Below are 21,680 nucleotides of genomic sequence, written 5' to 3'. Positions count from 1 at the left end.
GTTTTGGTCACCAAATTACAGGAAGGATATAAATAAGGTTGAAAGAGTGCAGAGAAGGTATACAAGGATGTTGCCAGGACTTGAGAAACTCAGTTACAGAGAAAGGTTGAGTAGGTTAGGACTTTATTCCCTGGAGCGTAGAAGAATGAGGGGAGATATGATAGAGGTATGTAAAATTATGATGGGTATAGATAGAATGAATGCAAGCAGGCTTTTTCCACTGAGGTAAGAGGAGAAAGAAACCAGAGGACATGGGTTAATGGTGAGGGGGGAAAAGTTTAAAGGGAACATTAGGGGGGGCTTCTTCACACAGAGAGTGGTGGGAGTATGGAATGAGCTGCCAGATGAAGTGGTAAATGCGGGTTATTTTTTAACATTTAAGAATAAATTGGACGGATACATGGATGGGAGGTGTATGGAGGGATATGGTCCATGTGCAGGTCAGTGGGACTTGGCAGAAAATGGTTCGGCACAGCCAAAAAGGGCCAAAAGGCCTGTTTCTGTGCTGTAGTTTTCTATGGTTTCTATGGTTTCTATAGATATACACCATAACAAAAGAAAACGAGTTCAAAACAAACAAGCAGAATTAAATGATTTATTAAGAAGCAGGGCAGAATATATGATCCATATAACCAAACATAAGTATTACGCAGAAGGCAGCAGACCGAGCCATCTTTTAGCTGTAACGCTCAAACAACAGGAAACTATAAGGTCTATACCAGCAATTAGATGTGCTAAACGTGGAATAGTATCTTCAACAGAGGAAATAAACGGGACATTCAAGAATTACTTTAAAGAATTGTATACAAGTGGCTCAATTCCTTCTGAGAATGACTTCACGGTTTTTTTTTAGTGGATTAGACCTCCCTACGTTGTCGTTAGAGGACACCAAAACTCTAGACTCTCCTATTACACTGGATGAGCTACTCAAAGCAGTTAAAACTACAAGTAAGGGCTGTACGCCAGGCATCGATGGCATTCCTGTGGAACTTTACCTAGTACTTTGGGATGTTCTTGGACCAGTATGGTTAGAAACATTAAATTATGCTTTTGGAAATGGCGCTTTCCATAGAGATCTAAACACAGCCCTGATCACAGTTATACCTAAGCCCAGTAAGGACCCCTTGGAGTGTGCCAATTACCGTCCAATCTCCTTGATAAATACCGACCTCAAGATATTTTCCAAAGTCTTAGCCAGTAGACTTGAGACAGTAGTTGGGAAACTAATTAGCCCAGATCAAACGGGCTTTATCAAGGGGCGTCTCGCATCTGATAATATTTGCCGGCTCTTACACGTACTGAGTGCAACAAATAAAATCCCACCTGCCTGTGCCTGCTGAAAAAGCGTTCGATCGCCTTGAATGGCCATATCTTTGGAGAGTTCTAAAAGAATTTAAGTTCGGCGATAAATTTATCAATATGATTCAAACACTGTATGCTAATCCTTCAGCCTGGGTATGTGTAGAAGGAGGTTTCTCAGAGTTATTTGACATAGGACGGGGCACATGACAAGGGATCCTTTGTCTCCTTTAATTTTAAATATATATATTGAATCGCTTGCACACTTAATTAGAAACTCTCCTCAGATCTCTCCTATTACAATAGGTACAACATCGCATTCAATATCACTTTACGCGGATGACACGCTAGTTTATATGGCGAATGTTCAACAAACTCTCCCCTATGTTTTAAAAACACTGGAGCAATTTGGAGTTCTTTCAGTTTACAAAGTCAATTTGTTAAAATCAGCACTGATGCTGATTAATACAGATAAAAGTAAGATGTCTCTTCCTCCCCAGATTAAAGTTACAAATGAAGTCCTCTACTTGGGTATTAAAGTTAATACTTCCCTATCAGCTGTGGCTAAAACAAATTACTCTTTAATTCTGAAAAAAATAGAAGAAGATATCAATAGATGGAGACACCTGCCAGCATCGGTCCCAGCCCGTATATCAGTCATTAAAATGAACATCTTACCCCGCATTAATTTTATCAGCTCAATGACCCCATTTGCACCTCCAGCAGGATATTGCCAAAAACTGGACTCCTTACTACGGTACTATGTTTGGAATGGTGAACGATCCAATATAAAATGGTCAGTTCTACAATTCAAACAGTGGAATGGGGGATTGGCATGTCCAAATTTTAAATTGTATCATTGGGCATTTGTATTAAAAAGTTTCAGCTATTGGTTGGAGGAGGATAAAGTTTCGTCCTGGAAAAATATAGAACAAGAGCTAATAGCACCAATAGGGTTGAAGGACTTTCTCCTTATAGGTATGTCTACCAAAAAATGTGATTTGTATTACGGTCCAATTTTAACCCATACAATACAAGTGTTTAGAGCAGCAGAAAAATTCCTAAAATTTAAAAGTGTATGCTGTAAATCATCTCCATTATGGAACAATAATCGTTTTCTATCTGGGGGGAAACCATTCACTAACAGAACTTGGGAGGATAAAGGTATTATTACTCTTCAAGATATTAATGGGACAAGTACTATCCTTAGCTTTCAAGAACTGATATCTCGGTATAATATTGATAAACATCCTCCTTTCTTCTACTTTCGAGTAAGATCAACTTGTAAAGCCTACGGCGTTCCCTGGGGGTCAGATTTAAAGGACCATCCCATTTTAAGTTGGATACAGAGTGCTCCAGGACAGATAGTGTCATATATCTATGATAAATTAAACTCCCAGAATTATATGCCCACATCGGGAATGAAAGCTTGGGATAGGGACATATCTGAATTGGGACAAGACTTAGACTGGGATGCGATTTGGGATAACGCTGCCGGTGCTTCGAAAAACCCAAATCATCAGTATATACACTTGAAATTTTGTCATAAAGCATATTTAACACCGAGAATTAGACATCAAATGGGACTGGTTCCTAACTCTTATTGCTCATTTTGCCCCCATGGAGCCATTGGCTCTTTTATACATGTTGTATGGGAATGTCCAGGGGTTTTTGGTTTGTGGGGGAAGGTTATCAGTACTCTTACAGAACTAATAGTGGTACAATTACCAATGGACCCCACTGTACATCTTCTAAATGATGACTCCCACCTTTCCCTTACGGAAAAAACACGCAAAATCTGGCTGGCAGGCCTGACTGCAGCTAAGAAGATTGTAGTCCAGTGTTGGAAACCTCCCCATGATATTTCAAATACTCACTGGCTTCGGAGCTTTTTGGACATTTGTTACTTGGAACTTTCATCAGCAACAGTAAATGATGCACGACCAAACACAATCATAATGTGGACAAATTTGATACCTAACTTAAAAGATCTTTTGTTAAAATAGGAATGCTATGTCTGTGTATGTACTGCTATTCAGTTGATTGGTGGAGGGGTGAGGGGTTGAGGGGGATGGTGATGAAGGTTGGGGGGTATGTAATTGGCAACTGGTTGTATAGAATGTAATTTGTTGGTATTGCAATAAATAATTAATAATAAAAAAAGAAAGATAAGCTAAGCTTAACTTTTTTTCAAGAAAGGTTGGCTAAAAATTCACTCTTGACTCAAAAGAGCATTGATAATTATTTTTTAGATTATTACATCTACAACTTACTGATCACACTAACATAGTATGTTAGTGTGCTCTAAATATAATTATTTTTATGCAGGGATTCCCTGAGACCTGAAAATTCTTTCAAGTGTTCTTCCAGGGCAAAAAGTTTGAGAAAGGCTGAAATAGAAACACTGCCACACTTCGTAATTGCAATTACATGTTGGGCGCAGGACAAGTCCTCTGAAATGATAGCACTGAGGAATTTAAAGCTGCTGACACTCTCCAACTCTGATCCTCTGATGAGGACTAGCTCATGCATCTCTGGGTTTCTTCTGAAGTCAAAAATCAGCTCCTTCATCTTGCTGACATTGAGTACGAGGTTGTTGTTGTGGCACCACTCACCTAAATTTTCAGTCTCACACCCATATGCTGATTCACCGTTACCTTTGATTCGGACATGTCAACAAACTTAAGTGTGGCATTGGAGCTGCACTTAACCACACAGTCAGAAGTGTAAAGTGAGTAGAGCAGGGGAGTAAGCACACAACCTTATGGTGCAGCTGTGCTGATGGAGATCGTTGGGGAGATGTTGCCAATTTGAACTGACTGTTGTCTGCAAGGGAGGAAATCAAGGATCTAATTGTACAAGGAGATGTTGAGGCCAAAGTCTTGAAGCTTATTGATTAGTTTTGAGAGTAATGCTGAGATGTATTCAATAATAAGTATCCTGATGTATGCACCTTTGCTGTCCAGATGTTCTAGGATTGAGTGAAGAGGCAATGAAATAGCTTCTGGTGTGGACTTGCCGTGCCAACAGGCAAATTGGAGTGGATCCAATTTGCTTCTCAGGCAGGTGTTGATGTGCTTCACCACCAACCTCTTAAAATGCTTCATCACTGTAGATTGAAGTGCTACTGGATGACAGTCATTGAAGCAGGTTACCATGTTCTTTTTGCATACCAGTATAACTGAAGCCTGCTTGAAGCAGGTGAGATCTTAGATGTTGAAGTGAGAGGTTAAAGATCTCAGTAAACTCTCCAGCCAGGTCTTTAGTACTCAGCGAGATAACCCATTTGGGCTGGATGCTTTCTGTGGGTTCACTCTTCTGAAGGATGCTTTCATATTGGACTTACAGACTGAAATTGCAGGGTCATCTCGGTCTGTGGGAGATTGAGATGGTTTGTCCATGTTTTGACAGTCAAAGCAAGCAAAGAAGGCGCTGAGCTCTTCTGGAAGTGAAGCCCCATTGTCACCTACGTTGCTTAATTTCACTTTGTAAGAGGTGATAATATTCAAGCCCTGCCATAGCTGTTGAGAATCCTTCATTGATTCAAGTTTAGTCTGAAAACTTTGAAGAAGAAATAAGTGTTTTTGATATGAAGACAAGAGAATCTGCAGATACTGGAAATCCAGAGCAACACACACAAAATTCCGACGAAACTCAGCAAGTCAGGCAGTATCTCTGGAAATCAATAAGCAGCTGATTTTTTGGGCTGAAATATACCTTTAAATCAAAATATAGAAAGGAGTGTATTGGGACAATTATATATCTTTACATTCTTGACCAAAGACATGTTTAAAGAAAAAAAAATCCGATCTCCATTACTCATTTGCCCTTAGATGTTATATTCATTTTGGAAACTTAAAAAACAACTTAATAAATATTGTATTATCCATGGAACTTGAACACTGTATTATCCATGAACACTGAATATTTGAAGGCAGGGAATGCATATAATGAGCCAATTCCTTGGACTTTTTAATGTTTGTTGAATTCATTGAACAATGCCATCCAAAGGAAAATATTACAGATGAGTCAATTTTTAAATATGAACTGAATTGCTGGCATACCAGTCAGCATCTGGAGAATAAAACCAAGGTTATATTTCATGTTGTCAGAAATAGGAAGTGCAAGAGATGATTTGGCTTAAGTAAGAACAGAGTCGGGAGAGAAAAAAAATTAAAAATTAAGATTAGTGATATCTGTGCAAAGCACATCTGATTAATTGACAGAGGTGATGGGAATACTGTGTTGATTTAGCAGTAATCTGGAACAAAAAGATATTGGGGAAGAAGGTGTTCGATTGAAAGGCTTATATTTATTGAAGTGAAACAATTTGCAATGGAAAGTCACTGATAGGCCTCTGGGTGCTGATTTCATATTTTTTTGCGATGGCATCGAGATGTTTCTGAATGCGTCCATAAATTCCTTTCAACCAAAAGCCAGAAGTCATTGTACATATTGGTACCAATGACACAGGAAGAAAAAGAGAGGAGATCCTGAAAAGAGAACATAAGGAGTTAGGAAGGAAACTGAGAAGCAGGACCTCAAAAGTAGTAATCTAAGGATTTCTGCCTGTGCCACACGACAGTGAGGATAGGAATAGAATGAGGCAGCAGGTAAATAGGTGGCTGAAGAATTAGACCGGGGGCAAGCATGTAGATTTCTGAATAATTGGGACCCCTTTTGCGGCAGGTGGGACCTGTACAAAGGGATGGATTGCACTTGAATCCAAGGGAGGCCAATATTCTTGTGGGCAGATTTACTAGAGCTATTGGGAGTGGTTTAAGCTAATAAGGCAGGGGGATGGGAACCAGGGTGATACAGCTGAGGATGAGCCAATAGTTTTACAAGTAGATACATAGAAACATAGAAAACCTACCACACAATACAGGCTCTTTGACCCACAATGCTGTGCTGAAAATGTGCTTACTTCAGAAACTACCTAGGGTTGCCCATAACCCTCTATTTTTCTAAGCTCCATGTACCTATCCAGGAGCCTCTTAAAATACCCTATCATATCCACCTCCACCACAGGCACCAGCAGCCCATTCCACACACTCACCACTTTCTGCGTAAAAGAAACTTACCCCTGACATCCCCTCTGTATGTATTTCCAAGCACCTTAAAACTGTGCCCTTTCATGTTAGCCATTTCAGCCCTGGGAAAAAGCCTCTGACTATCCACAAGATCAATGCCTCTCATCATCTTATACACCTCGATCAGGTCACCTCTCATCCTTCGTCAATCGAAGGAGAAAAGGCCAAGTTCACTCAACCTATTCTCGTAAGGCATACTCCCCAATCCAGGCAACATTCTTGTAAATCTCCTCTGCATCCTTCCTATAGTTTCCACATCCTTCCTTTAGTGAGGTAAACAGAACTGAGCGCAGTACTCCATCCTTCCTTTAGTGAGGTAAACAGAACTGAGCGCAGTACTCCATCCTTCCTTTAGTGAGGTAAACAGAACTGAGCACAGTACTCCAGTTGGGGTCTATACAGCTGTAATATTACCTCTCGGCTCTTGAACTCAATCCCACAGTTGATGAAAGCCAATGCACTGGATGCCTTCTTAACTACACAGTCAAACTGCACAGCAGCTTTGAGTGTCCTATGATCCCTCTGATCCTCCACACTGCCAAGAGTCTTACCATCAATGCTATATTCTGCCATCATATTTGACCTACCAAAATGAACTACCTGATACTTATCTGGTTTGAACTACATCTGCCACTTCTCAGCCCAATTTTGCATCCTATCGATATCTTGCTGTAACCTGTGACAGACCTCCATACCATCCACAACATCCCCAACCTTTGTGTCATCAGCAAATTTACTAACCCATCCCTCCACTTCCTCATCCGTGTCATTTATAAAAATCACCAAGAGAAAGGGTCCCAGAACAGATCCCTGAGGCACACCACTGGTCACTGATTTCCATGCAGAATATGACCCTTCCAAAACCACTCTCTGCCTTCTGTGGGCAAGCCAGTTCTGGATCCACAAAGCAAGGTCCCCTCCTGACTCCTGACTTTCTCAATAAGCCTTCCATGGGGTACCTTATCAATTGTTTTGCTGAAATCCATATACACTACATCTACTGCTCTACCTCCATCAATGTGTTTAGTCACATACACAAAAAATTCAATCAGGCTCGTAATGCATGACCTGCCTTTGACAAAGCCATGCTGACTATTCCTAATCATATTATGCCTCTCCAGATGTTCATAAATCCTGCCTCTCAGGATATTCTCCATCAACTTACCAACAACTGAAGTAAGGCTCGCTGGTCTATAATTTCCTGGGCTGTCTCTACTCCCTTTCTCGAATAAGGGAACAAGAGCTGCAACCATCTAATCCTCCGGAACCTCTCCCATCCCCATTGATAATGCACAGACCATTGCCAGAGGCTCTGCTATCTCCTCTGCTGCCTCCCACAGTAGCTGTCCTGGTGACTTTTCCAACATGATGCTTTCCAAAAGCTCCAGCACATCCTCTTTCTTAATGTCTATATGCTCAAGCTCTTCAGTCTCCTGTAAGTCATCCCTACAATAGCCCAGGCTGTTTTCTGTAGTGAATACTGAAGCAAAGTATTCATTAAGTATCTCTGTTATATCCTTCAGTTGCATACATACTTTTCCACTGTCACACTTGATTGGTCCTATTCTCTCACATCTTACCCTCTTGCTCTTCACATACTTGTAGAATACCTTGGGGTTTTCCTTAATCCTGCTCACCAAGGCCTTCTCATGGCCCCTTCTGGCTCTCCTAATTTCATTCTTAAGCTCCTTCTTGCTAGCCTTATAATCTTCTAGATCTCCATCATTACTTAGTTTTTTGAACACCTTGTAATCTTTTCTTTTATTCTTGACTAGATTTTCAATTGCCTTTGTACAGTATGGTTCCTGTACCCTTTCTCATTGGAACACAGCTATAAAATCACTTAAATATCCCCTGAACATTTGCCACATTTCTGCTGTACATTTTCTTGAGAACATGTTCCCAATTTGTGATTCCAATTTATGCTTCCAAGTTCCTGCCTGATAGCTTCATATTTCCCCTCCCTCCATCTAAATGCTTTCCTAACTTGTCTGTTCCTATCCCTCTCCAATGCTATGGTAAAGGAAATAGAATTGTGATCATTATCTCCAAAACGCTCTCCCACTGAGAGACCTGACAGCTGACCAGGTTCATTTCCCAGTACTAGCTCAAGTACACCCTCTCCTCTTGTAGGCTTATCTTAGCTGGAAAAAACAATTTCCCCCGGGATTAATAAAGTATGACTATGACTATGGCTATGATAGTAAGTCAGGAAGCTTTCCTGAACAAAGTAACAAACTCCACCCCATTTAAACCCCTTGCTCTAGGGAGATGCGAATCGATACTGGGGAATTTAAAATCTCCCACCATGACAACCCTGTTATTATTACACCTTTCCAGAATCTGTCTCCCTATCTGCTCCTCGATGTCCCTGTTACTATTGGGTGGTCTATAAAAAACACCCATTGGAGTTATTGATCCCCTGCTGTTTCTAACTTGCACCCACAGGGACGTAGAAGACATAGACAATCCCTCCATGACTTCCTCCTTTTCTGCAGATGCGACAATATCTCTGATCAACAGTGCCACGTCCCCACCTCTTTTCCCTCCCTCCCTGCCCTTTCTGAAACACCTAAAGCCTGGCACTCGAAGTAGCTATTCCTGTCTCTGAGCCATCCAAATCTCTGTAATGGCCACAACATCATAGCTCCAGGTACTGATCTACGCTCTAAGTTCATCCGTTTTTTTCATGATACTCAATGCATCAAAATAGACACATCTCAAACCATCAGTCTGAGCGTATTCCTTCTCTATCACCTGCCTATCCTTCCTCTCACACTGTCTTCAAGTTTTCTCGATCTGTGAGCCTTCTTCTGTCTCTTCAGTTTGGTTCTCACCCCCCAGTAATTCTAGTTTAAACTCTCCCCAATAGCCTTAGCAAACCTCCCTGCCAGGATACTGATCCCCCTCGGATTCAAGTGCAACCTATCCTTTTTGAACTGGCCACTCCTGCCCCAAAAGAGGTCCTAATGATTGACAAATCTGAATCTCTGTGCCCTCGCTCCAATCCATCAGCTACACATTTATTCTCCACCTCACTCTATTCTTATACGCACTGCTGCGTGGCACAGGCAATAATCCCGAGATTACTACTTTTGAGGTAGTAATCCTTATTGTAGAGGTCACGCCTGCCCCAGAAGAGGTCCCAATGATCCAGAAATATGACCCCCGCTCCAATCCCTCAGCCACACATTTAGCCTACTCCTCACTTTATTCCTATACTCACTGTCACGTGGCACAAGGAATAAATGCCGAGATTACTACCTTTGAGGTCCTGCTTCTCAACTTCCTTCCTAACTCCCTGCAGTCTGTTTTCAGGTGCTCCTCCCTTTTCCTACCTAAGTCATTGGTACCAATATGTACCACAACTTCTGGCTGTTCACCTTCCTGCTTCAGGATGATGTGAATGCATTCAAAAACATCTCGGACCATGGCACCTGGGAGGCAAACTACCATCTGCGTTTCTTTCCTGCGTCCACAGAATTGTCTGCATGACCCCCTAACTATCGTGTCCACTATCACTGCTGCCATCCTCTTACTTTCCCTACCCCACTGAGCCACAGGGCCAGACTCTGTGCCAGAGACACGGCCACAGTTGCTTCCCCCAGTTAGGTTATTTCCCCCCTCCCCAAAAGTACTCAAACAGGAGTACTTGCATGTCCCAAAAGTACTCAAACAGGAGTACTTGTATGTCCCGCAGACGAAGAAGTTCTCAAATGGTAGGGGTAGGCAACTGGTTGACAAAGGAAGTTAAGGACTGCATAAAAGCCAAGGAAAGGGCATATATGGTACGAAACATGAGTGGGAAGTTGGATGATTGGGAAGCTTTAAAATCCAACAGAAGGCAACTAGAAGTGCTATAAGAAGGGAAAAGATGAAAATGAGAGCAGACCAGCCAATAATATAAAGCAGGATACTAATTTTTTTTCATTTATATAAAGAGTAAAAGGGAGATGAGAGTTGATATTAGACCACTGGAAAATAATGCTGCTGAGGTAAAAATGGGGGACAAAGAAATGAAAGATGAACTTAATGGGTACTTTGCATCTGTCTTCACTGTGTAAGACAGTAGCAGTGTTGCAGAGGTCCATGAGTGTCAGGGAGCAGGAGTGAGTGTCATTGCTATTACAAAGGAAAAAGTGTGAGGCAAACTTAAAGATCTTAAAGGTGATTAAGTCACCTGGGCCAGATGGACTACATCCCAGAGTCCTAAGAGAGGTTGCTGAAGAGATAACAGATGCATTGGTCATATCTTTAAAGAATCACTTAATTCTGGTATGGTCCCGAAGGACTGGAAGTTTGCAAATGTCACTCAACTCTTTAAGAAGGGAGGAAGTCAAAAGAAAGGAAATTATAGGCCAGTTAGCCTGACCTCAGTGATTGAGAAAGTGTTGGAGTCTATTATTAAGGATGAGGTTTCAGGGAACTTAGAGACTAATGATAAAATAAGTCAAAATCAGCATGGTTTCTGTAAAGAGAGACCTTGCCTGAAAAATCTGTTAGAGTTCTTCGAGGAAGTTACAAGCAAAGTGGACAAAAAAGAGACGGTGAATGTTACTTACTTGGCTTTTCAGAAGGCGTTTGATAAGGTGCCACACATGAGGCTGCTTAACAAGATAAGATCCTATGGTGTTACAGGAAAGATACTGGCGTAGATAGCGGATTGGTTTACAGGCAGGAGGCGGTGAGTGGGAATAAAAGGGGCCATTTTTGTTTGGCTGACAGTGAATAGTGGTGTTCCTCAGGGGTCAGTATTGGGACTGCTGCTTTTCACATTGTTTATCAATGATTTAGGCAGTGGAATTGATGGCCTTGTGGCAAAGTTTGCAGATGATACGAAGATAGGTGGAGGAGTAGGTACTGCTGAGGAAGGAATGTGATTTCAGCAGGACTTAGACAAATTGAAAGAATAAGCAAAAAAGTTGTCAGATGGGATACAGTGCTGGGAAATGTATGATAATGCATTTTGGTAGAAGGAACAATAGTGCAGACTATTATCTAAATGAGGAGAAAATTCAAACATCAGAGGTGCAGAGGGACTTAGGAGTCCTCATGCAAGACTTCCAGAAGGTTAATTTACAGGTTGAGTCTGTGGTAAAGAGAGCAAATGCAATGTTGACATTTATTTCAAGGGGAATAGAAAGCAAGGATATAATGATGATCCTTTTCTAGTCTTTACTACACTAGTCAGGCTGCATTTAGAGTATTGCCAACAGTTTTGGGCTCCATATCTCAGAAAGGATGTGTTGACATTGGAGAGAATCCAGAATAATTTCACGAGAATGATCCCAGGGATGAAGGGGTTAACATATGAGTACTGTTTGGCAGCTTTGGGCCTGTACTCACTGGAATTTAGAAGAACGCGGGGGGGGAGGCATCTCATTGAAACCTACTGATTGTTGAAAGGACTAGATAGGGTAGGTTTCGAGAGGATATTTCCTATGGTGGGGATATCCAGAAATAGAGGGGTGACCCTTTAGAACAGAAGTAAGGAGTAATTATTTTAGTCAGAGAGTAGCAAATCGGTACAATGTTCTGCCACAGAGTGTGGTGGAGGCCAAGTCTGTGTGTATATTTAAGGCAGAAGTTGGTAGTTTCCTGATCGGTCAGGGCATCAAAGGATATGACAAGAAAGCAGGTATATGGGGTTGAGTGGAATCAGCCATGATGGAATGGCAGAGCAAACTCAATGGGTGGAATGGCTTAATTCTGCCCCTTTGACTTATGGTCTTATGAAGGTAGGATTATATATAGATATTTGTTGCAGTCTGCAATGATTCCCTAATCAACTAAAAATTAACAGTTTTGAAAAATTATCAACCTATGACTGACAAACATGATTTAAAATATATTGTGAAGAATACCTTATCAAAAATTGAAATACTTGAGGATGCATTAAGTGGAATTATTAGTGTATTGTTAACTGAAAGGATATGGTAATAGGTTAAAGATATAATCAAAATCACTTGACAACTTGAGGTAACATTTTACCTGCAAATCTGTTGGGGTCTGCTACTGTATTTGGTGCTCCCGATGCAACTTCTTCTAAATTGTTGAGGCCCAATGTAACTTGGAGGACCTTTTGGTTGAGCATCTTCACTCTTTATATGGAAAATAAAGTACAGTTGACATTTCGGGTCACAACCCTTGGGAAGGACTTTGTATATTTTCCATAGATGCTGCCTGGTTTGCTGAGTCCTCCAGCATTTCGTGTGTGCTGCTCAGATTTCTCGCATCTGCAGATTTTCTCGCTTGTTTTTTACTGCATGAATCATATTGATGAACTTTAGCTTATGCAGAAGTCAACTTCCTATAAAAGTCGTTGCTTCATCAATGTTCTGTTCTACATTCTCATCACTGGCATGTTTGGATCATTAAATTAAAAGTTTCATGTTACTGGTTCTGATGATGCTTTCTGATGATAATTCACCAATGAAGCTATTGTTGGAAGAATCTCAGATGGTGATGAGGAGGTGTACAGAACCAAAATAAATTGGTTGGTCAAGTGGTGTTACAACAACTTTGCATCAACATCAGCAAGACTAAGGAATTGATATGGCATTCAGGAAGGTTGAATAGGGAAAAACCTACCAATCCTCTCTGAAGAGTCAGCAGTGAAGAGGGTGAGCAGCTTCAAACTCCTGGGCATCAATATCTCTGTGGATTTTGAATTGACTTTATTACTTACATCTTTCATATCCATGAGGAGTAAATTTTTTTACGTTAAATGTGCAATGTGCAATTTATAGTAATTTATAATAAATAGTATGTACAACAGGATAGTCAATATAACATAGAAATACAGTTGTGTCAGCATGAGTTAAGCAGTCTGATGGCCTGGTGGAAGAAGCTGTATGGGAGCCTGTCGGTCCTGGCTTTTATGCTGCTGTACGGTTTCCCAGATGGTAGCAGTTGGAACAGTTTGTGGTTGGGTGACTTGGGTCCCCAATGATCTTTTGGGCCCTTTTTACACACCTGTCTTTGTAAATGTCCTGAATAGTGGGAAGTTCACATTTACAGATGCGCTGCGCTGTCTGCACCACTCTCTGTGGAGTCCAGCGATTGAGGGAAGTCCGGTTCTCATACCAGGCAGTGATGCAATCAGTCAGGATGCTTTCAATTGTGCCCCTATAGAAAGTTCTTAGGATTTAGGGGCCCACACCAAACTTCTTCAACTTTCTGAGGTGAAAGAAGTGCTGTCGTGCTTTTTTTCACCCCACAGCCGGTATGTACAGACCATGTGAGATCCTCGTAAATGTTTATGCTGAGGAAGTTAAAGCTGTTCACTCTCTCAACCCCAGATCCATTGATGTCAATAGAGGCTAGCCTGTCTCTATTTCTCCTGTAGTCCACAACCAACTCCTTTGTTTTTGCGACATTAAAGGAGAGGTTGTTTTCTTGATGCACTGTGTCAGGGTGATGACTTCTTCTCTGCAGACTGCCTCATTATTATTTTAGATTAGGCCAATCAGTGTAGTGTCATCAGCAAATTTAATTAGCAGATTAGAGCTGTGGGTTGCGACACACTCATGGGTATACAAAGAGCCCTGAGGGGTACTGTGTTGAGGGTCAGAGGGGCGGAGGTGAGGGAGCCCACTCTTACCTCCTGCTGGTGCTCAGCATATTGATAGAAGCAGTATGAATGCAGGCCAGCGACTATACGTCATTAGGTCTTTGGGAAGGTTTTGTATGTAACCAAGGACTGGCAAATTTCTACAGATGTACAATGGAGAGCATTCTGACTGGTTGCATCACAGCTTGGTAGGGACTAGACAGTACATAAAATCTTAGCTCAGCTGGCTCCGTCACAGCTACAAACCTCCCCACCATCGAGCACATTTTCTAAAATCGGTGCCTAAGTAAGGTGGTATCATCGTTAAAGTCCGTCATCATCTGGGACATACCCGCTTTTCAATATGACAATCAGAGTCAGGTTTATTATCACTGACTTGTGTCATGAAATTTGTTAACTATCAAGGAGGAACCTGAAGACCCACAATGCTTTAGGAAGAGCTTCTTCCCCTCTGTCATCAGATTTCTGAATGGTCCATGAACACAGCCTCAGATTCCTATCTATCTATCTATCTATCTATTTATTTATTTATTTATTCTAACTGAGTCACTTGTTATTCCTGCACTGAACTGTTGTCACAAAACAACAAATTTCATGACAGTGACAGTAATTCTGATTCCGACAAAAAAACTGTGACAAGAAAAATGCATTTATTTTGTCAAACAATAACACACACAAAATGCTGGAGGGACTCAGCACATCAATCAGGACTCCATGTCCTGATGAACAGTCTCTGTCCATAGACTCCATGTCCTGATGAAAGAATGTAATTTTGATTCCTCTCCTAATTTGTTTATGTCCTACAGCCCATAAAATGTTTGTACTACTGTTTCCTTGAAGGACTAGGATCCCTGGATGAATACATCAAATATACAAAGACCTTGTCCCACTTGTTGGATGGAATCCAGGACTTCTTTTCAGGGAAGTTTTGGAGCAAAGATCGAAGGAGAAAAGCATCAACATTAAACATAGTAATTGAGAGACCAGAAGAAGTAAAGCACTAAAAATTGTTCCACATTCAAATCATCCTTCCTGTCACCTAACAAAGTATATCAGCATCTGTGCCTCCTTATAATCACAGTACTAAATCCACTAAACTGTTTCTAGATGATAGTGTCAGGTTAGACACTTGTATTTAAAAAGGGCTGTATGTTTGCTGAAGGTCTGTATGTTTACTAATGGCTCCTGGCGTGTTTTGTCAGGTTTCTGCCTGATGTGAGAGAACTCAGAGTAACATGGTAGTTGCTGGATTTAGGGGCCTGTCTTCTCTCATATGTTAATTGCAAAACTCAAATGACTTATTAATTTTTTTTCTTTTCATCAGGCATTTAGCTGCCTAGCCATTGATGAGAAGAAATACTTTAAAATGCTTAGGATATAACTTGATGTTACTCCCCTGATTACAAACAACGCAGGATGATGAGTCACATTATTTTTAATTATTTTTATTTTATTGTGATACAGCGTGGAATAGATTATTCCAGCCCTCTGAGCCACACTGCCCAGCTATTTCCCGATTTAATTCTAGCCTAGTTATGGGATACTTTACAATGTCCAATTAACTTACCAACCGGTATGTCTTTGTACTGTTGGAGGAAACCAGAGCACCTGGAGGAAACCCATGTGGTCACGGGGAGAACATAAAATCTCCTTACGGGAGTTGAACCCGGGTCACTTACACCGCAAAGTGTTATGCTAACTACTCTGCTACCATGACGCTACATTAGAACAGAAAATTCTTGAAATACTTTGTCAGTCAAATTGTTTCTAAGCTTTATTTTTGTAAATGTATTCATTTTCTTTGCTGCTAACTCATTCAGAAACTCAGTACTATTACCGCTTCTAGAAGTTGTGCAGAGGCTTTTAGTTCTCTTAAGTGAAAATCCTAAAGTACTACTTTGTACTAAAACAGGAGACCTTAGTGCCCTGACATATATTAAACGTGGGGTTTAGATGCATGGTGTAGGTGAATTTGAAGGCTACCGTTCAATTAAACAATTTTAAAGACATTTTAATTGCGTTCCTGTGAAACTGTGTCTCTGAACATCTGTGAATTCTCTTGAGATTATCTCTGAGTTAACCTTGCTGTGAACTATTCATTTATTCTTCATTACATACAGGGTTTCACTCCTTTTTTTTGCAATGACAGACAGATCTTTTATAAAGCATCAACCGTTTGATTTTATAACTTGGTTCAGCATGGTTTGGATTAGGAATATTTTTGTTTCAATTCTACGAAGTTTAAATCAAGTAAATATGATATTAGAGGTCTTTGAAATAACTATATGGAGTTATATCTCAATATATTCAATGAACTGAAAAAGAGAAGCATGGTAAATGATCCTTTAGATCTGTGCATAGTGCCAGATCATATGGGAGAAAAGTGGTAGTATTTCATGGGGGTGTGGTGATGGTAATAATATTTTTTTCTACAGTATGTTGTGATGATCTGGAATATGTGTCTAAAATTCTGCTGAAAGAAAATTTAGTCATCAGCTTCAAAGAGCAATTTGATATATCAGAAAACAAAAATATTGGCAATGACAGAGAGATGAAAAAAATAAGCAGGGGAATAGGATTATATGAAGAGCTCTTTTGAAGGACCAGCATCGTCACAATAGGTGAAGTTCCCTCTATGCTTTATAATGATGTGATTCTATGATTACAAGAACAATACCGGATCAGCCATTCTGTTTAATGGCTTTGAAGCAATGCATTAAATTATGTGGACATGATGAGTTTTTGAAATACTTAAACAGAGTTGCAAACATTAAAAACAATCAACCAGAATGTTAACAAGATTTGGTACAAGAAAGCCAATGACCTAAAAAGCTTCAACAAAAAGTACTTTACATATTAAGATAAGTAGCATAATCTTATTCCGACTTGAGTTATTCAGACAAACTACATGCACAAACACCATCAATTCCTTAAGTCATCTTACAATACTTGATGAATCATTTCTAAAATATGCAGAGGCAAAGTTGAAATAAATGACAGAATTTGCATCAAAAATCATTCAGCTCTCGAAATTAGCAAGTCTGAGACTTCAGTACTTATGTTCTACAATCTTTCTATTCATTAAGCTGCCTAATGCCCATTCTGTAACAACTTGCTGCCGGGTTAATGTTACTGACCGTGCAACATGAGATGTGTCCGTCTTTATTAGCCTTAACCAAGTTAAAGGAATCATTCAACGGGATTCAGTAAAGATGACTTTATACTGTCAGGCCAAAGAGCCAAATGTTCAATACAGACCAAAATAATCAACACATATTAATAGCCACTGATGGAATAAAACATCTTTAAGAAGGAAACCATATTGTCTGAGCTGTAGGAAGCTCAGTACATCCTTAGCAAATGTTGGTCCTACTTAAAAACAGGAAGTACTAACACTAATGAACAGTTCAAGCAGTTGAAGAGGGAGAGAAGCAAGTTAATTTTTTTCAAGTCAGTGACCCCAAAAGTCCTTCAACAGAACTGGAGTACTGAGGTTAAGAACATTTTACAGATATATATATATATATATATATATATATATATGACAGGTAACTGGAAGTCAGCTTTGCCAACTGATTTCTGAATGGACATTGAACCCATGACCTAATTACTTTTTTAATTTCTATTTTTGCACTATTTATTTAATTTAATTATTTTTTGTAGATACATATATACTTACCGTAATTTCAGTTTTTTGTTTTCTATTATTGTGTGCTACTTATGCAAAAACAAAAAATTTCAAGATATATCCAGGTGATATTAAACCAGATTCTGATTCTAACCAGTTCAGTGCTCCAAGAGTTTTGTGCTTTTGTTTCAGATTTTGCACTTCACTTTTATGTATGCAATAATAACACAGTTTAAATTCTTAGTAATGAAGTGTACAACTTCATTACTAAGAATGTTATAATGTGAAAGGCATGAAGTGCAAAACAAAAGAATACGCATGTCCTTATCACAGTAAATATATGTGGCTGGAATTCCTTCCTAAACCAGATTTCTATTAGACCAGATAAAGGCGTGGACCCAAAACATCAGCTGTCTATTTCCCTCCCTACAGTCACTTGACCCTCTGATTTCCACCAGCAGTTAGTATTCTGCACTCCTGATTCCAGCATCTGCCACCTTATGCCTCACATTAACGTCATCTTTGGGACTCTGAACTTGCTTGTTGAATTTATCCAGTCACATGTGGTGGCATTAAAGAAATTCTATTTTAAAAATATAATTTACTGATATTTAATCTCACATTCTTGCTGTAGACAATTACTATTTTCAATGCATATTTGTTAATATTATTAAGAAGTCAGTCTTAAATGTGTAAGTGCAAATCTTCTTCGTCGATCATTGTACTATATAGAGTCCAGCGTTACAGTTTCAAACTCTTCTTCTGGTCTGTGATTCTTCCACCTAGAACTACACTTACCTATCTTATTAAATGGATGCTATAATAACAATGAGCGCTCATGACACTGAATCTAAGAGAATTGGTACTTGAATGCTTTGCTTTAATATTTATGTGACAAAGCTGTTCTATAAATTAACTGTGCCTCAAAGACTGATGTTTCAATGAGGAAATAAATTCTTTTTTTTTTGGCTGAAAGATGAGTGAAGGGAATGGCAAGAAGTTAGCTAGTATCAGTTTAGGAGATTGTTGTCCTAGATGTCTTTTCAATATATCACTGTTCTCCTGTTCTACTGATATCAGGGCTTAGATTTCATTATCTGTGAAGGAATGAAGAAGAGAGAGAGAGAGCTTTACTGGCTTGTATGAAGGGCTGAAAACTTGAAGAATTTCTTTTTCATGACAGAAGAAGATTAGTTGGTTTACAAATTAAAACGAGTTGTAGATTGGAAGAGTCAGTGAAGAAGACAGGTAAAAGGATTTCCTTGCCTACATAAAAGTGTGTCACAGTATCTATTTTATCCGAATGGTGTCTACAACCTCTAGAGACTGGAACACAGATGTTAATTTAACCTTCCTAATTGTTTAGTCTGGATGATGAATGTGATAAATTCACCACAACTTTTATGTCCTCTCCCAACAAACCAATTGCATTTTTATCAAGTGATGCTATTCACCAGACTTCAAATCAATGCATTGATTAGTGTTTAATTTCAGAAGTTATTGATTTGCTAATTATTGCAGGAATTCAGAATATACACAAAATATCCTGTTTTATATTCTTTCCTCTCTGTTACTGACAGCACCCTTGAGGATTTATGCCAGAAATTCCTGCCAATGCTAAGCAACCCAAGTTAGTTACCAACTTACAAAAAATGTCCTCACTCACCTATTGCAAATGCAGCTACCGATGATAAGCCCTTTTGTTAGGGTGACAGCAGTGCCTAGCAGACATAAAGGTCACTACATGAAGTGAATCGGAAGGCTGAGAAAGTGGGCAGTGCATAGAATAAGCTCTGCTTGTGAAACAGCTGTAAACAACAAAGTGCCCAAGTTGCTGTCAAATAGCTTCAATAATTTCAAGATGATTATATAAGTATTAAAACTATTTTTAATTAAAATAAAATTAAAAATAATATGCAAGTGCCTAAAACAATTAAAAATCTTTAACTCAATTTAGACTATTGTGAATTGCTTCTTTCTCACATTGTTGTCTTTCCTTCTTTCTTCACCTTTCAGCTGAATGGAATAATTTTTCTGCATGATCAGTGGGTAGATACTCTATTAATGTTTTGTACCTTTATTTCTTTAAACTAACTCAAAGGAAAACACGAGAGTCATAAATGTTTGTCGAGCTTCGGGTTTACTTTTAAACGAGGCATATACGTATCATGTGCTAACGTGGTGACATATGCAGTTAATGTATTTTTACCTGTAACCTGTAATTAATTATTTAAATGAACAAGAATGCTTAATCATCTAATATATACAATATTACTGACATATTACTTAAATATTAAATACACAACATACCCCAATGTTGGTGCTGGAACTGAATGCCTTCAAAGCCTCAAGACTCGTTCATCTAATTTGGGAGTCTTCTGTTTATGCAGTGTTAATTGTGAAGGATGTCGTTTACAGTTAACAGACCAGAATACAAGGATACAACCAACAATTGCAAGTTCTTAGTAGAGACTAAAGTGTCAGTGATTTCAATGAAACCGCACAGTGTGTGGTACGCTGTAAGAATTATCACAACTGCGATAGCACGGTGAAAATGATCATGAAGAATTACAGTCCTTCTCTCATGACTCACCCTCTCCTCTCTTATACTGGTTATGTTCCCTTTCTACACTCAGTCCTGATCTAAGGTCTCAACCTGAAGCAGCAACAGTTTCTTTCCCTCTGCAGATTCTGCTCAATTTACCCTGAATCCCGCTGCAGACTCCAGCATCTGCAGTTCTCCTGTAACTTCATTAGATGCGAGAATTAGTATCCAGTACAAACAAACAAAGAGATAAATAGAAAACAATGGGATTATTTTTTCCTGTTAATTGAGTCTGCACCCATTCCACCACAACCCACTTCCCCCTCTCTGGCACTCCTTCTCTGTCACCTGTCCTATACCCCTCCACTGTTGCTATTCCCAACATCCTTTATTCCCAGCAGATTTACAAATTCGCTCTCTGTTCCACGCTGACAAATACAGTACTGTGCAAAAGTCTTAGACACCATGGCTAGATATATATGTGTGCCTGAGACTTTTGCACAGTACTGTATTTATGAACAAATATTTATAAATGTGAAATTTCTGTAGCCAATCATATCTATTACAATGTGTAGTCATGGATAAACTGCAATAGATGAGTTAGAAAAAAACATCATTAAGTTTTGTCTGGACTTATCATTTTAACATATCAAATCTTATAGTCATGGATATGTTTTATACTTCATTTATATGGAAGTAAAAACCAGCCCATGACTATTGACTTTCTGTGTGTGGTCAGAACTTTTCATGGGATATCCCGTATGTGTCATCCTCTGCAATTCATGGGATAATCCATCTATTGTATCTGAATCCCTGTGAGTGTTGTCTGTAAGCCAAGCAGGAAATGCAGTCAATGTTCTCAACTATGAGGTGTAATTCTCTGGAGGATATCAGATGGTCATTTTCACTTTCTGTTTTCCTGACAGTCTAAATGGCTTATGTTTCCATAGTGTCAAGTGTTATTGGCTGTCCAGCAGAGATCAACAGTCTCTGCTATTAAGTTAAATACCAGTTCCACTAGCGTACTACTGGATGATTTAGTATAACTGCTATTTTTATAGCGTGGAATGTAAGACTGTGCATGTCAATATGACACTTAAATTAATTAATCATTTTGGAATCTCTCATTTATGCACACACATCTGTTTAATTGTGAGTTGGTTTCAAGGTGTTTACAAAGGAAGAACACACACAAATGTTAACAGCTTATAGACGTCCGATCTGATACATGGCGATTTTGGACTCCATCCTGATTTGATGTTACTACTGTTTACTATTTGTCATCTCATGTTTGAAGGTGGCATTAGATTGCTTGGAACTGGGATTCTCTGTTTTCTGTCACCAAAAGGAGCCAAAATAATTCTCATCTAAAGCCAAAAGGAGTTGCATGGAAGTATCCTTGATTATTTCCTTTAAACAGCAGAAGATAAGTCTGGGGTACAGTTGAGAATATGCAGGAAATATCAAATTTTGTTAAAACATAAAAAAAATTCCTTCTATCTTAACTATAAAATTCATAAGTGCCTCTAGAGCAGGGGTTCG

General features: G+C 39.4%; 1 protein-coding gene across 1 annotated transcript in view; it reads left to right on the top strand.

Moving 5' to 3' along the window:
* The window catches only part of LOC140197951 (low-density lipoprotein receptor-related protein 1-like), a 2,495,129-nt gene that overhangs the window by 2,136,868 nt on the left and 336,581 nt on the right, over positions 1–21,680 (top strand). The window lies entirely within an intron of this gene.

This window comes from Mobula birostris, chromosome 5 (assembly GCF_030028105.1).
Source record: "Mobula birostris isolate sMobBir1 chromosome 5, sMobBir1.hap1, whole genome shotgun sequence".
NCBI classification, from domain to species: Eukaryota; Metazoa; Chordata; class Chondrichthyes; order Myliobatiformes; family Myliobatidae; genus Mobula; species Mobula birostris.
This window is presented reverse-complemented; position numbering and strand designations above follow the sequence as displayed.